The sequence below is a fragment of the Colossoma macropomum genome, unplaced genomic scaffold, assembly GCF_904425465.1.
Source record: "Colossoma macropomum unplaced genomic scaffold, Colossoma_macropomum, whole genome shotgun sequence".
Classification (NCBI taxonomy): Eukaryota; Metazoa; Chordata; class Actinopteri; order Characiformes; family Serrasalmidae; genus Colossoma; species Colossoma macropomum.
Genome location: NW_023494804.1, coordinates 28388986 through 28407421, shown reverse-complemented (window position 1 = coordinate 28407421; position 18436 = coordinate 28388986). Strand labels below are relative to the sequence as shown.

The 18436-nt window shown below is 38.1% G+C and overlaps 1 protein-coding gene across 1 annotated transcript in view; it reads right to left on the bottom strand.

Annotated features, from left to right (window-relative positions):
• The window catches only part of gbe1a (glucan (1,4-alpha-), branching enzyme 1a), a 230990-nt gene that overhangs the window by 211723 nt on the left and 831 nt on the right, over positions 1–18436 (bottom strand). The window lies entirely within an intron of this gene.

Below are 18436 nucleotides of genomic sequence, written 5' to 3'. Positions count from 1 at the left end.
TTATTAAATTATAAAATTATATATTATGATTATTAATAATTAGTCTTGATTATTGTCCTCAAAAACATTTAAAAAAAATAATGTGTGCAGGGGTCTTTCTGGAGTATGTTGCCTTGAGGCAACATTGTGAGACCATGGGAAGAAATGACATAGAGGCATGTTCCCTGAAGTGGTGAGGCCTGACTTAAGACTAGCTAAATCCATTCCGTTGTCACACAGTCTTGCTTCTAGGCAACAAACCTATTCCTGCAAATTTACATTACAAAAAAATTGATAATGAATATTAAAAAAAGAGGTTTAAATGTGCCCACTAAGAGACAGTATGACCAAGGTACATGCTTTTTATTGACTTACTCAAACTCGTCCCTTTATTGTTAACCATATTATTGTCTTTGAATATGTAAAATGTTATTGTAAAGTGAGGAAAATTAGTTTGTTTGTGCAATAAATGCTTAACTACAGGCTGGTATATAAAAGCCTATCTAAATATTATCATATTGTATGATGATTAAAATGCTGTCATGTTCTTAGCGCACTAATAAACCTCTAAGATTAATTTCACATTTGTGTAACTGGAAAAGAAAATGTTTTATTATAAGTTAAATTTGATGAAAAGTAACTTTTGTGCCTACAAGCTTGTTTTGTGGAGAGAAACAAACATTATTTAGTTTTTGTAATTTCTTGATATCAAAAGGTCAAAAGTGCACTTGGACTTACACTTATAGATACAGTATTTAAGTTGAATGTAAATGTATTTCCTTAATAACTTACTATGTAATTACTTATTTAATTACATAAGGATACTTCTAATTATATCATTTTAATTAATACAGCAAACTGTACCTCCAACTATTGTCATTTGCTTTCATTTTCACTGAGTTACATCTAAACCAAAACCCTTACATTAACCACAGGCTTGTATACAAATAAGTATCATGAAGCATGAGAATTGAAATCCTGTCATGTCCTTCCAAACTGTAAAGGGCAGTGCAGCATGAAGTGGCCAGTGCACTTACACACCTCCGATTTTCATGCTACCTTTTGCATATTAGCCATGTGTGTGCACTCACGTGTATGTGTGAGTCTGTTCGTGCATGTGTGTGTCGGTTAGTGCATGTGTGTATGCAGCAGGTGAGCTAGAATAACTTTGCAGCCACAGCAGTCGCTTCATATGTACAGTCTTAAACTGGCTAACCTTGAACTGGGGCCAAGCTAAGGGCAGAAAAACAGTAATCTCCCGACTAACATATCTGATCCCAACTCAACACATGAAGCGCTCTCATGTTAAAGGTTATTGCGAGGTGTGGGGGCTCCAGCTAAAGCCAGTGACAGAGCTGAAAGGTGTGGACAGCCTCCTACAGGGCCACAGCACACACACAGGAAAAGCATTATTAAAGCACAGTTAGACAGCTTGACAGTGGCTCACCATTGCAAAGCCACTGGCTGCAGACAAGACAAGTAGTCCATAGAAGGTTCAGATGGGGTTGGATATACAGCAGCATGCTGAGGCATATGAGTGCACACACACACACACACACACACACACACACACACACACACACACACACACAATCACCTGTCTAGCTTTAACCCCTTAAAATCCCCCCCTTAAAAGAGCGAATGAACAGACAGACAAAGCAGCATACAAAGGAATGGACGAACAGATGCACAAATGGATGGACAGACAAGCAAACGGATGGGCAAAGCAACGCGTGAATGAAGGAATGGACGAACAAACAATATTCATGTATGGATAAATTAATGAATGGGCAACAGGCAGCTACAGACAGGTGGTCTAGCTTTGGGGTGGCAAGAGACATTAGCCTTGTGATTGATAAGGGGAATGCTTATGGAAGCGTTACCCAAGATTAGGACCAACCAGTTTATACTGAAATGAGAGAAATATGGTAATGAAATATAAAGAGAAACATGGTAAGTGGAACATTATTCGAAGGGTGTACTTGTTGACTGTTTGTCAGCAAGAACAAAATTAATCTAACTGGACAGAAAACACAGGTTTAACCCTTGTGCGGTGTTCGTGTTTTTGTTACTCAGTGGTCTAGTGGACCCACTGCATTATTTTTGTTTTTGTTTTTTTTTAATAATAACAATAACAATGTATGCAAAATACCAATGTTTAAAAATATCACAAGTGGCCAGTGTAGGGTTTTCCTTTAGCAGCTGCAGCCAGTCAGCAGCCTGTCCATGTTGCACACCCTTACACACACACGCACACACACACACACACACGCACACACACACATATACAAACACACACACACACAGGAGGAGAACAGAATGAAGGGACACAGCGCCTCCACACTTATTATTTTTATAGGGTTGACCCTACCACCACATGTGTAATATAAATGTGTGGGGGGTGAACAGTGTTAAGTGTGAAAATGTGTTATTTTATATGTTCTTTACAGAAAATGAGCAAAGACCAAGGAATCTGAAGTTGAAATAATAGTAAATCTCTTCATTTTTTATTGTGGTAAACATTAAACATTGAAAATGGGTCCCACAGACCTGAACACCACACAGGGGTTAGGTTTGCTGGGCATTTAACCTTTAAAAGTTCCAATTATTGCTAGTGATAACATTTTGTAGCTACATATGCTAACAAACATACATAAAGAGTGGCAACACACACTAAATACCACATTTTTCCTTTTTTTCATGATATATACATTGTTGGGTGTGGCTTTACACATACAAGAAATATCAATGTTATGATGAATGTCATTTTTATTAAAGAAAATAAAACTGTGCTTGTGAGCAGAGCTGTTATCAAGTTAGCCAATACAAACCAGCTCCTTCCCTAGTTAGCAACACCATCAGACATTTAGCAGGTGAATGGTGGATTAAAATTGGGCACTGTGTTCACTTAAGAACGTGGAACCAACCCGACCTCATACTATCATATTAATCAGTATGTCAAAACTAGTACAGCACCATTAAAACTGCATTTATTAGCAAGGTATTTATAGTATTGTAGTATGTGGTTTTGGAAGCAGCTTCAGACTCACCCCAGCAATAGAGCTAGTGGGTTTGCTCAGACTCTCTTGGGTGCCCCCTCTGATGCTGTACCAACAGCATGTGGAGATTTCACCTCAGTAGCTTTGACCTGTCATAGATGCATGCATCACCCCAGCACTGGAAATCCCAGCAATAAAGCCCTTTTCCTAAAGAAAGTGTCACTATCCATGTGGTTATTTTGATCAACATCCAAACAAAATGTCAGCAGTAAAGGGTTTTATGCCAGGGTCTGTTTAACTCTTATGTAGTGTCGCCATGTTGGCGGTAGATTAACGATGGCAAACTGTATGTTCCATTGTTTTTAATGGAGCAGCGATGGAAAACTCTGCCCTGCCAGCTGCAATACTCCACTGGCCACAGCGGTAAGCCAAGTGTTCCATCAAGATTTGGAGTGAAGTGGTGGAGTAAACCACATGCTGATTATTTGGGAGTCAAGTCCAGGATCACCCAGTATCATACAAGAAAAAGAGCATCCTCTTTGTTTTTTCACACTTTAAATAAGAATCCATATTGCTAAAGCTCTCCTCTGATAATCATTCATTTCTATGGTCACCAGGGCTACATTTCCATGGCTGCAGTTGATTGAATATGTTGGTATTTTCATGCCAGCACATCAACACAATGTTATAGTTATAACTGGGTTATAGTAATTAAACAGCATAGTGGAGAACATTACAGCCTTGTATGCCAGACTGGGGTTCAAATCCCTGCTTGGGCAGCAATATGCTGTTGATTAATTTAAATTAATTCAAATTAATTCACATTCATTAAATGAATGCACTCCTCTAAAATGTGTGCGCATAGGCCTGCCTACGTAAATACGTTTGAATAGTAAAACAGCAAAGCAAATAAAATAATGCAAGAAACATCAGCCTTTTATGTTAAACCACTACGTTCAAGGATTATTATCTGCTACATACTATGAATTATTCAAGTTTTTTTCCTTCTTCTATAAAGTGGCCCTTTTGGAAATCCAATGTTTTCTCGTGACAATGGTGATCTGTTTTTATGAGAATGAGGAATTGAAGTCTGGACCCACTGACAGACTCTTAGAGTTGAAGGGGTTAAGGCCATGCAGTAATAATGCTAATGCAAAGAGTGCTTTGCATTACTCTTAATACACCACACAGCACTATTAAATGTAGCACTCAAATGATTAAGGAGCACAGGAGGAAGCGTTCAGGGAGAATCTTTTGACAGGGATCTCATTATCTGAGTAGTTATCCTTCTCTGGCCCCATCTTTTTTTCCACTGGTAAAATAAAATAAAAAATTTCCCCCAGCTAGCTTCATTACACATTATACTGGAGCCTCAGGAGAAAAAGGGGGCGGTCTGAAAAGGTGGATTACAATCTGGAGTTAAACTGAATTAATGCAGAACAGGTCTGGGAGAAGGAGGTGTCACAGTAGAGCCACATAATGATCATCCACTGCCGGCTTCAGCTGCAGGGACTTTAGCTGGGACAGTGCAGGAAAAGAGGAACTTCACATGACTAAGAAAGAGTCAGAGATTGACATTTTTGAGAAGACATCGTGGGAAAAAAAGTTTTTCACAAGTGCAGTAAATTCTGTATGACTTAATATTGTTTTTTAACACAAAAAAGTGAAAATACAGTAAAGGTCCTGTTCATACTGTAAAATAACAGTGCTGAACTTTTTACAGTAGTTAAAAGGCTCCCATGCATGTAATATCCATATATAGATATATATATATTTTTTTTTGGTTTTCAATTTTTTATTTGTTTCCTGTTAATCAAGCAGCTCTTTATCACAACATTACAGAACCGAAGGAAATCAAAAACAACCTCATTTCCCATTTACAGACATCTACTGTTATTTTACAGTTTTCATTTGGCAAAAAGATGCTAGTCTTGTGGTGCCAATGTGAGTGGGAATGTGGACTTTAGGGTGGGAACAAACTAAAGGTGATAGTTCTAAACCAATCCAAAATCTCATGTTAGCAAAACTCAAAGGAGGGGGCTGTAGTGTGCTCATCAACATTGTCAAATACACAACAATTCTGTTGTTAGCCCAATGTAACATATTGTAAGTTACTATGGCTGAAAAGTCACGAAAACACTTCATTTGAACACAAAGAACACAGTCCATTAGTCAGTTATAGCAATTTAGGTAGCTAGCTTGTTTCACTTGTGTATTTAACTGTACTTTGGACATTAAAAAAAGCACCAGAAGAATCTAGGGATGGGGGTTAGAAGGGAAGCGTCTGTATTTGCAGCAGATTTTGCCACAATACAACACCAAAAGTTTCCCTAGACATCTTTAATTATAGACCTTTTTGTAGATATGAAACTACATATGACAATTTTAAAATAGTTTCGCTTGTCGTGTACAGCACTGTAGTGCCCCAATGAAGACAGTGTCATTCAAAATAACAGAAGCGCTGCAATCTGATGATTTCATTTAACAGTGTAAACGTTACACAGTCCAGCATAAACGAAGCTCAGCTCCTCCACCTAAAAATGCAAAAAAAAAGACATTTTCACCTTTTTACGCCCTTTAACGTGGCAATATATGCGACAAGTGCCTGTCATGTGAAATAGAGCAACGTCCTGTTGTAGTGTATGCACTCATTTGACAGTGACTCTCCACCTCTTCACTTTCTCCACCCAGTTGTGTGCAATTTTAGCCCCAATGTTTCTGTCTCAAGCAAAGTTTTTGAATATATGATAAACTCCAAACATCAGCTGGGGAGATATCGCCAAATGAATTCTCACATTTATTTTAGAAACATGAACTAATTATGAACAGACTCCACTTTAGCTACTGCACATAGACACACATCTTACACACATCTGTTAACAGCATCTACAACTTCACACATGAATTCCTTATCCATAAGATATTTAAGTATCATGTATATATACCGGAGGAAATACACAACTTACGTCAGTAATAGAAAGTTATACATCTCAGTAATTTACTGTAATTATTTGCTTACATGTACTGATATGGTGCAACTCATTGTTTATTAATGAAAGGCTCTGTAGTAAATGTACACAAAAACAGTATGTACAGCAAATTTGAATACACACATCAACAACTATGTAAACTGTCATTTATAAACATTTACAGATTTTCAGATTCTGATTAACTAATTTGTTCACAGCTATCAATGATCTGTTAAAGGTTTACTAGACAAAGTTGTTATAAATTAATACCAAAATTTTTTAAAGAACCAAGTGAATGGATCTTTAGGGAACCAAAATTGGTTCTTCTGTGGCATAGCTCCAAATATTTCCCTACTTTTCACAAGATATTTTTTACACTGATGCTACAGTAAGCGCTGTCCAGAGACCTGAATGACGAGCAGCAATAAGCCTCTATAGTGTGTGCTTGTACAAGCAAGGCACTAGACACAATACATAAACTTTACCTCCCCCTGGTCTGCACTTGTTTTCCTCAAGCTCCCATAACCTACTCATCTATAACTTCAGAGGCAGTGCAGTGCCAATTAAAAACAACAATAACCAGCCCCCACCAAAAGCCCCAGTAAATGTCAGCATCAAGAAGCAAGCATATTGGCTTCATAACAGGGCTACCTGTGCATGCTAACCAAGCAGCTCATGAATATCACTGAGCCGGACCATCTTATCAGCTATTCCCCAATCGGGCCCAAGACCACAACGCCTGACTGCACGTTTTGAAGTTTTAATGAAAAAAATAAAAGTTGTACATACGTTTTGCAGGCTTAGGAAGAAGCTCATTTGTGCATTCCTGATGAAATGCACCAAGAGCACAATGGACCTAATTGGCTTGTGCCATCTTATTCAAATGTATACTATAAATAATATTATTTCATTTTTTTTCCACCCCATTACAGCCGTGTGTTCGTCCACTCCCTTGGGTTGGCATCCTGGAATAAAAATGGACCTTATCAAAAACAATAGCTGAGGAACAGCATATTAATAAAGGTATATTAATTGAAGCAGCTCAGGATTGGAGGTGCTTCGCTGGTGCATGACTTGGTGATACCACATGTTTACTTATGAGGACTGGAAGAGGGAGTTGCTATTAACCCATTAAAGACCGTATCTGAAATTGTGCATTTCTTTTGCTCTAAATGTTTGATCAAACTGGATGGCTAAAGAAAGTATTTAGAATTTTTTTTTTTCAATTGAATTTAGTGTTTTGGTCTTATGGAGCTACTGATTTCTACCAAAAATTCATATAAAAATATGTAAAATACACATAGTCAAGAAAGCTGTTAGATGCAGTTGCAAACCGTGACTGGACCACTCAAAAACAAGAAACAAAAGAGACATCTCTATGATAATGCTAATATATGCTAGCATCCATATAGGATTCTTGTACAATATTAGTGCTAAACTAATGGCAATTCACAAACTTTTTTGATCCATTCTAGATCAAATCTGGACATATTATTTGAAGCTTGCAGCAGTCAACATATATTATTTCGACATATATTTTACCTTGTATTTTGCAGTTTTACAGTGATTCCTTCAGAAGAGCCCTGCCATAGAGCTGCTGTGGTTTTTATTTCTAACTTTTGCCTGAAATGTACTGTCCAGGCTATTACTTGTACTGGCGGCCAGTGATGTATCTAGGACTTCCAGACAGCAAATAGTGAGTTTTTTCATTTCCTCACAAAATTGCACCACCAATTTAGAAAGAAAACGTTCCTAAATATGTTGCTGGCTAATCTGGCACTTTTGGCCTTCAGTTCAGCTTCTGAAGTCCTAACCAATAGGAGAGCTTACTTGGCTGTATCTCCCTCCTGACTGGATCATTTTCCATTGGGCATGTTAAGAATGTAACCCTTTTATTTCCAACCAAAGCTGAATAATAAAATTAGAGTACAATACTTGCAGAGATAAAATACAACAGGCATCATGATAGTATTGAGTTGAAATGAACTCAAAATCATGTGCATGTATTTCGTTTTTACACAAATCATTAGGCCACTAGGTCAAGAATTTAAAGAAGTAAGATGTTCATTTAATAAGGTATAACTATACACAATGCCATCCAAATAAGTTCTAAAGTATTTTTCCTGTGGCATCATGCTAAACGATTTGTTGTCTGACATTAAAGGGTTAAATCCACTACCTAGGCATAAAAGAGCCCTACAGTCAGGCACAAAAGCTCCACACTATGCCATTGGGACCTGTTTTTTCCAAAAGCACAAAGTTACTGGGCCATGTTCCCAAAGTCGATCAATTTGACCACGCTCCCTAAGAGTCAAGACAATTTTAACACCGCAGTGCTTTTGGGAAATGGACCTTGATCTGGGTAGTGAAAGATAAGACCCAGTAGGGACCAAACCACTCCTGGAAGGTCCCTGGCCTTGAAAACCTTCACAAACACACACACACACACACACACACACACACACACACACACACACACACACACGCACACACACACAAACTAAATCCTCATAAAAATGGAAAATAGAGAAGTCAACAGTGAAAAAGAAGAAAAAAAGAAATATATATATATAAACATTACTGATTTCTTCAGTAATCAATGTTCTCAAGTAAGCCACATTTTGCTACACTATACATATGTAATTATTAGGGCTGTCAAGTGTTTCAAATAATCAGGATTAATCAAATTATTTTGTGTAGTTAATCACGATAAATCACACGACCCAAAAGAAAGTTGTTTTTTTTTTCCCACAGTGCACTTTATACCTGTATGAGCAGACAAAATAAGCTTCACCAGGATGTATGAATGCACAGAATGAACATAGTTTCCAATTTTCATCACCAACATCTACTAAGAACAAGAGTGGATGGATGTTCTAATCGACAAGTGCATATACATGTCATATATATCACATATCATCTTATACCGTCATTGATTCTAGCTCCTCCTTGATTGTAGCCCTCTTACACTCATACTCCTATGTTATGCCTTGTTTCAAGGGGAACTGCAGATTTCCATATTGCTGTTGCTTTTGTTACTGTGTTGCTCACAGATTTAACCACAGTTCTCACGCAGGCACTGTCCAGCATAGTCTGTCAAAAACTAGTCTGCTGGCATCATTGGTGTTTTTTTGCTAAGACTTGATGTACTTTAGTGATAAACAAATTCATGGCATGTCAAGAAATAACTTTGGTTCCAGTCAATAATTCTGAGGACACTGCTAGTAAATATGTAACTATATATTTGATTACAAAGTGAAATATACATGAAGCACATTTATGCTCATTTATACTTGAAGTCTACACTTATTTCTATTTTCCAATTTTTTTAAAAGTGTTTTTTCTTGCCACCCAACAAGACTACACACAACAAGCACATTCAAATGCTGCACAAGCACAAATGTTGTATCAATTGAGAATTTAGAATCACACTTTAGATGGAATTTCTCCATTTGGCACAGTGTGACATAATTAATATAGGATTTCACCACGCTTTTGTTATCACTGATATCTGAAACATCAAAGGGTGAACAGCACAGAGCACACAGAGAGAAAGAGAGAGAGAGAGAGAGAGAGAGAGAGAGAGAGAGAGAGAGAGAGAGAGAGAAAGAGAGAGAGAGAGAGAGAGAGAGAGAAATTTCAGCCTTTAATGAGACATGATGCGATAAAAGCCTCATCAAGTGGTAGTCTCAGTCTCAGCAGGTATTCTGCCAGAACAAAAAAGAAGGCTAGTTTGTTCGCTTGCTCTCACTCTTTATTTCTCTTCTTCTTTCTTTCTCTTTCTCCTTCTCCATCTCTCCCTCTCTCTCTTTCTCTCTCTCAAGTGTTTCCACTTGCTCGATTAAGATGATATGCTGCACTTCACCTGAATTATAACATGCTGTACCTGAATTCTGCATCTTAACTGGCAACAAGAAACATGAAAGTGCACAATATTCATTCAAAACTGTGAGTGGTGCTTTACAAAGTGTGAATAACAGTTTGTAATTCAAAACAACTACTGCAACCAGTGGCATTACTGCTGGCAGTGCAGACGAAGAAATCACACTGGGAACATAGCACAAGGAAGGCCTGTGGCAACCGGACCCCTAACAGTTTCACTGGACCCCTCATTTTGCTACTTATATGATTTTATAAGTTGGCTACAAGACCTCAAAGGGCTCAAATCATTTATTGCCTTGAAATAATAAAAAATGTTTTTTGAAAATGTATAAACAATGTTAAAGTTTCCAAATGTACTGAATATGAACTGGAAACTAATCTGCAAAAAACAGGCTGTTTTGAATAAACTGTTTCTATGATGTCACAAAAGCAACACATTAACACAGCAGTTTAGCCCCACCCATTCACACGGAAGCTGTAAAGGAGTTTTTTCCAGACTGGACTATTTTTAAGCAATAAACAAGAAAGGGCAGCCATTCAAAGCTCAGAATTTACATACATGAGTCTTAAAGCCACAGTAACGAAAACAGAGAGGCATGTAAAAAAGAAGTAAGCCTATTATTGATATTGACAGAAATCTATACAAATATACAAATAAGTGGATCACAGGGAAGAAAATCAAATACAAGAAAAATGTAGACTCTTCTGTAACCACTAGCCTCCATTAGAGCACCACATGCATAAGACACAGCAACAATGAGTAAACAGGCAAAGTACCTTGTCATTTTTTTCTATAAATTGAAGGTCTTTTTGCAAGGGGGTCCTTTTTTGCATTGGGGCCCATGGGATCTCAGTTATTATTTAGTGTAACCAGGGATTAAATTAGGCTGGAGTGCATTGGGGTGGCATTCCAGCACCTTCAGTTAGTGTGGATGGTAAATGTGGATGAGCTCTAATACACATTCTCTCCCCATGCATAACCATGATGTTCAGCCTACTGTTTTGCCAACTTCTGCAAAATGTTCTCAGAGGCACATATTTGCACTTAGCTAGCTAGCAGTGTTTGTAGATTAATATTGCTAATCAGCTCCATCAGTTCAACAAAGTTGAAAAATTAGTTCAGTAGTTTGAGAAGAATGTTTCCAAATCTGATTGAATGGATTGAACACTTGGCTTCAAAGTGTTGCACAGAGGTGAACAGAGGTCAAGGTTTGCAAAGAAAACTGACAAACAAACAAAAAAAAAACTAAAAACAGTCAAGTAAATTAATCGCCTTAAGTAGGCCATTAACCCCTCACATGCCTAAGGCCTGCCAGTCAGCCCAAAGTTTTATTACACACTTCTATGACCTAAGAATAGCTCAACCAGTTAGCATTGAAGTCCCTGTAGTTACTGAATAAAAAGCCTTAGTATGTAATAAGCTTGGGATTTTCAGGAGTTAAGACAGAAACAGATACGATTTTTAATTGCATATTTGTGATATCAGTGCTAAGAACTCCTTATAATGCCATATAAATTGAACACACTGTTCCCATATTGTTCCACATTGAAACACACTGTTCCAACTTTGAACACATTCGTGCCATAGCGTACCCACATTGTTGATACCCATTGAAAAATAGGGCCCCTTCACCTCTGAAACCTCAATTTAACCCCTGTGTGTAACTACCTGTAGATATGCTGTAAGAATTTGATCTGAGGCTAGACAACCAGATAACCCCTAGGCACTATCTAAGGCAAGCTGACCTTGTGTTAGAGGTTCTTCTGCTGGTCCCAAGGTTACTGCCCTAAACCCTGTGGACTGCCTGACCTCAAGTTGCTCCAGACTTTAGGAACACTGTCCCAGGCCCTCACCTTCTTCCCTTATTAGATCCACCAAAGAGAAGTAAGAAAGATCTCACAGACCTTGTTCTGAATAAAGAGTTTCTTTAATCATCTCTCTTCCCAGCATACTGTCTATAAAAGATCTCTCTTACTGCTACTACTACACTAATGAGAGACAAATAAGGTATCGCCTGTAACTCGCTGACTGACGACCAACTTAACTGGAGTAAAAGACTAAAGAGATAAAAAAAGTGTTTCATTTCAACATCAAAATAGTCTATTGTTAGCTGAGTGAGCTTATGTGGTGTATATTAGCTGTCAGAACAGAATGACATTCTGTTCTGTTCAATTATCCAACAGTGCAGGCTCAGCCAAACAGAGCCAGTTAATGGTAGTATCTCCTTGTATTAAAAGGGATGGAAGCAACTTCATTTAGCTACACACAAAAAGCACATATAAAGTGCTCAAACCAATATTTTACTGAAAAATGCAAAACAAATGTACTCAATTTTCACCATACTCCAAACTGATCAATCAGCCAAGACATTTTTGGTGTCTGAAGTTTGCTTCTTTAGTTGTACACTGGAGCTACACCTGAAATTGAAGCTTATTTGTCCATACAATTGACCAGAGTGTGGACAAAAATAAGGCTTTGTCATTCTATAGTCGGCATCATGTCCATAAATAGAACTCTGGGTCTAAGCTGGTTTCCTCTATGACAAAGAATTCCAGAAATTGCTATAAAGCCCTGTGTTAAGTTTTCTGAAGCCGATAAATTTTTTTTCTCTGAATGTCACCAGATACTCTGAAATACAACATCATTAAGGTGTTGAAATATGAATATTGCTACATGCTAATAATGCTATGCAATGAACTGACATCATAAGACTGGCAACCTCATCAAAATACCCCACACAAACTAGCAAGCTTTCTTTTGCAGTAGTGGGCTACAGTTTGAGTAGCTGGTGTTGATAAATAATAGTTGTGAAATTTAATTGTAGACTTTTTTTGTATGTTGTCATGTTAATGCATAGGAGTGTTGGCTTGCTTGTAGCATGAAAGCAGTATGATTCATTTCCCAACTGCTAAACCACCATGTGATTCAGAGGATCCAGTGGGGGGTCGGGGGTAGGGGGTTGGCTGGGCATACACAGGGCAAAATGAATGGTCTTTTGAACATTTACAGGAGCAGCAATTTTCAAAAGCACGATTCATTTTTCTCATAGAGAAAATCTGCTTTGACCAGAGTTCCGAATATGGGCAACCAGCATTAGCATGCTGAGTGATCAGCTAATCTAGCACCAAACCAGCATGAGACCAGCATAAATCATTGCAGACTAGTGTGTAATTCATACTGCTCTACACCAGTTTGTGAGTTTGAGAGTACTTAATAACTTGATGCAGTTTTAGGCAAGTATGTGATGATTAACGAATATAGAATGCACAATGCTATAATTGTTCCTTTCATATTAGCTACCTTAGATTTGTAGCTCCAGCGCAAAACTCAGCGAGCAAACTTAAAACAATCTGTTTGAGTTTGTTTAACAACTTCATGTGGATCAAAGCAAGTTTGTGTTTGTTTAGGCATACAGTTTGCACAATGCTAATGCTAAACACTAATGAGTATAAACTTTCATTACTTGTTAGCTACAGTAGCATCATAGCTCCACTGCAAAACTGAACAAGCAAACTTAAGCAAAGTCTATTTGAGATTACTTTACAACCTGACATGGTTTGAGGCAAGTGTGTGATGATGTAGGTAAATCGTTTGCAATGCTAATGCTAATTAATGAGGTATAAACTTCCATTAGCTTCATACTTCGGGGCAACAAGCACGTCTTGGTTTATCAACTACATTTGGGATGAGGGGAGATTTGTATAAAATTGACTTTCTAACAGAGTTTAGCTTTAAATTTAAATAGAAGCTCTCTACCTATACAGAGCGCTAGACATGTCCATGTCCATGGATGACATTGAGTTCCACCACTGGAATGCAGTAGTCAACAGCTCATATAAAATAGGCTGCTGATTTTGCTGCTGTCACTGTGGGAAAGCTTTTGGAACATTCACACAGCACTTTCTGCAATATCATGGGTGAGTATCATAAGTTTGGAGGCCATTTGCATACAGAACACGACGAAGGCTCAAGTTTACTGTCAAATAGTCTGCGCCAAGAGTTCCCATATGACAATTTTCTCCTGACTTTACATTCGCACCTCGCTTTGCAGCCTCACACACACCTATCCAAGTGCCGTTTCAGAGTTGTGCATGAGAGTGTGTGTATATGTGTGTGGGGGATGAGAGAAGCAGCAGGCTCCAGACATTAAAGTGAATTTTAACAAGGTATGACGACTGGCTGGTGGCACAGAGGAAAGCTGCCAAACCCCAGTCCTGTCCTGAAGACAGCTATCGCACCGCGCTTCCACCAGCTCCGGCCAATTAGCAGCTCTCTGTCCATCAGACCCAGCGACAGGCCCCGTCTGCCTGCCCTCCACCAGCTTATCCATATGAGCATTAATAATCAGGAAGGCTGCCTGCAAGTCAGAGCAGCTGGAGTTAGCCACTTACGCCCCAGCAGCATGCAGTACTTTCCACACAGATGACGTATCCACGAGTTTCACTTACTAAGCAAGACCTTCTGCAGTGCTGAGACTTTGGAATAAATTCAATACCGATGCAATCCAGAGTGCATTCTTAAAAATATAGGTGTTTTTGGGAACAATACTGTAAAAGAACCACTTGTGGTTCTCCAAAGAACCTTTAAAATGAGAGTATTAGGTATTAGGAACTTTTTTAAAGTCTACATAATGTAAATGTTTAATACCAATTAAAGTTTTGGGCCACACTTCACATTGTGTTTAACAACTGTGCAGTTACACATTCACAATACATGCAAGAACAATGTAACCATTGGCGATGGATTCACTGCACACTGAGGTATTGCAGTACTATAGCTTATCCTCACTTTTTTGTTCCTTCGAACTTTTAATGAGAAGGAAGGAGTTAATGTAACAAGATTTTATTATAAGTCATTTTGAACCATTTCTCTGGGTCCATTGTTCATGAAAAATTAACATAGTACTAGCTTTTTTAAATTATGTAAAAAAAGATAACAAAAAAAAGATTTTGTCTTATGTTATTACACATATTACATACCTATCAAGATTTACATAAACAGTACTATAGTAATCCATATGTAGCTGTGAATACATCATGTTTGCCCTGCAATGGACTGGCGACCTGTCCAAGGTGTTTTGGGAGAGGCTCCAGTACCCTCCGTGACCCAGAAGGATAAGCAGCATAGAAGATGGATGGCTGAATGAATGTTACAATGTTGTTGCATTCATTGTTAATATGTAACTACACAGTTATTAGACACACTTAATATAAAGTGGAACCAAGTTTTGTCCTTAACCTGTACTTCCTAGCCAAGGACTATTTAGGAACTTTTGAAGAGTGTAGATATTTATGTTCTGGGATATTTATACTCAAATACTGGGTTTTACAACAGCAACTTCTCTGTGGACGTAACTGAAGTTAATCTAATCAGCATTAATCTGTTAAAAAGCCACACTTCACTTCTTACTCTCACAACTACATAACTTACATATTAGTTTCAGAACAGTTACTGAATAATAAGTGACTAACTGAAAAATGAGCTTGCGATTTGAAGGGATTGTTACACCATTACCAACTGTCTGCTTTTCCAAACACACTGTCCCTCGTCACCTCTGCTTGGGAAAAGCTGCCACTCTGCCAAACAAACTTATCAGCATGAAGCATCAGTGTTTAATTTCCATGTCATACATTTTTCAGTAGTTACATCTGGGACTAAACCAACACTGACAAATGAAAAAGCATCACCTTGAATTAGCAGGTACATTGGAAACAACAATCTGTTTTCCCTGAGAGATTTAGGCCCAACTGTTAGTGCCCTCTTCACAGTACTCGCACATAATACACAATAAATGGAATCTCGTAATCTCCAAGAATACGATTACGTTCAATTAATGTGAAGTCATGCCTATCAGCAACGGTGCAAATTAGCTGGGGACAGAGGGGACATGTCCCCTCAACTTTTCAACATTGTGTGAGAATTTTTGTGGGGTGGCAGGATGTTTGTTGAAAAAATACACAGATAACATTGTTGATGATATTTCCCACTTAATCTCCCACACCAGTCATTATGCATTGTCATTAAAAGCTAAAACAGTGGGCGATTGTGTAAGTAAAAATGCAGTGTATGCACACTCAGCTGTGCCAAAAAACAAAAAAAATCTCTCAGTGTGCAGCAGTGCTTGATGAAGCAGGCAGCCCGACAGCTAACTTCACTACCTTTTCTTTGTATCAATGTTATGTGATTGTTCTCTGTCTTCACCATAAAATGCCCACAGTTCCAGTTTTAATATTGACATTTAAAGCATTTGACATTCTGAGAATGTGGTAACTTGGCATACTTTGTTTAGCTAGTCTCCAATGTATGAAACTGGCAACATTTATGTGGTGCTAGTATTGTATGTAGACTGTAGCCTTTCAGTGTTGCCCTGACAAGGTAGGTGAGACTAATGGAGTGGACACTAAGGCCCACTCCCATTTCACCTCCTGCCCCTACCACTTAGCCCTACCCCTCCTTTTTGTGTGTTCATGCCTAAGGGTAAGGTTTCCAAATTTTTGTTGAATTTGAGAGGTAGGGCGAAGTATTAGGGCTACATGACCCTTCAAACAGAGGCTTTTCAGAGGCACACTCCAAACAGAGTGTTATAAGAAAAAAAAGAAAAACTGGCAAAACGGCTGCGTAAGCGACCAAAGAAACTCACAAATGTGAGTATTTTCTCTGTTAAAAACATACAATAACCACTGTATTATCTTAGTTTAATGTCTTTTAATGTATTTTGGTCCTTTTTTCATAACAACCATAAAAAATTGCTAGTAGTTTGCTGATGTCTTGGTAGCTAGCTAGTTAAATTTCCCGATCCACCTTTAATGGTGCAGCAGTTACATTCTGGCACATCAGATGTCACTACTGCTGCAACATTTAAGGTGGAACAGGAAATTTCTAACAAGAAGCTGGCAAATAGCTGACTTCAGCTTCATGTCATCATAGAATTAGGGGTGGGTTATAATAAGTAATTGTTGCATCCCCCTTCTTTGAAGGCATATGATTCCCTAAATTTCACTAAAGACCAGCAGCAAGGCAAGGTGACACTTGAAAACAAGGGGTAGAGGTCAAAATAAGAAAAGGGATTTGGCCATAGTGGACACACTGTTTAATTAAAAACTACAGCAGGACTGCTGTGTCTGATCCACTCATACCAGTGCAACACTCACTAACATGCCACCACCACGTTAGTGTCACTGTGGTGCTGAGAATGATCCACCACCCAAATAACACCTGCTCTGGGGTGGTCCTGTGGGGGTCCTGACTATTCCTTAACACGTGAAAAAGTGGGCTAACAAATTATATAGAGAAACAGATGGACTACAGTCTGTAACCGTAGTGTACCTGTGGTAAGTTAAAGGGAGCTTATAAAATGGACAAAGAGTGTAGATGCAAGGTAGCTGTACCTAATAAAGTGACCAGCTGCTGCCTAGAAATAGTCATGACATTCTCTTTAAAGTTTCTGTTTCTGAGGTTTTAATACCACATCTATATGTATTGCTGCTGCTGTATCTTTGTATCTTTGTAACTTTATATATGATACTGTGCATAGTCATAAACAAATCTTTTATGGAATTTCCAGTCAAAACAACCACTGAATACAAGTTACTCATTTTTCAGGAGATTTTTTTGAGGAGACTCAAAACTGAAGTTAATAAATTCTGAAAAGCTAAAGAGAAAATGGGACTCCTAACAACTGTCCAAGACCAGGTAGACCACCAAAACTGTCCCCATCAGATAAACCATACTTAAAGGTTTCATCATTAAGAAAGGAGAAAATCAAGCTCCTGCTTTAGATCTGAGACAATCCAAGGGGGTTTTGTCCATCTTTCAACTGTGAGGAGACAACACAATGCTATCTAAAACCTGTCAAGAAGTCATTACTTAAAAATAGGAAATAGACAAAAAAAAGAAGAAAATGTGCAAATCACACAATGACCACAACAGAGTCCAGACCTCAACATCACTGAAATTGTTTGGAATCACTTGGATTCTGAGAACTAGAAAATGCAACCAACTTCTGACACTGAACTTTGGAGGTGTGGAAAAATATCCCTGCAGAATATTCTTTGGAAAAAACAAAGTAAGTCACCTGAAAAGAGTGCAAGCTGTAAAGGCAAAGAGTGGACACAGTTAAAACTGAACAAAAGGTATATTTAGTTATTTAGGCTTCTGTGTAATTTTATGTTAAATCTATGATGCTGAAAAGTGAATACTTTGTACATAATGGCCATTTTGACTGGACATTCAATAAAGGAAAGATGGTCTCTGATTCAGGTGCAGTTTTCTTGCACAGTTAATGAGGTCTTTCAGATTTGGTAAACAAAGTTTCTCAAGAAACTTTTACTGTTTACTATAATTTATTGTGGGAAAATTTTTCAACCTCGACATTCACTACCCAAGTCCATTGCAACTGTGTCCCTGGAGAGAATCTCTTTCCATCTCTCACTATATGTACACAATATAGATTCTATATTATGCAACTTCACCTGAGGCTTGTTTTTTATTGAAGATGCAGTTTCTCTCACTGGTCATAGTTGTTTACAGTAAACTAGACAGAAAGTCATTTTTTTACTCATTTAATGTGTAACTCTGACTATGATTGTGACCATATGATTATGAGA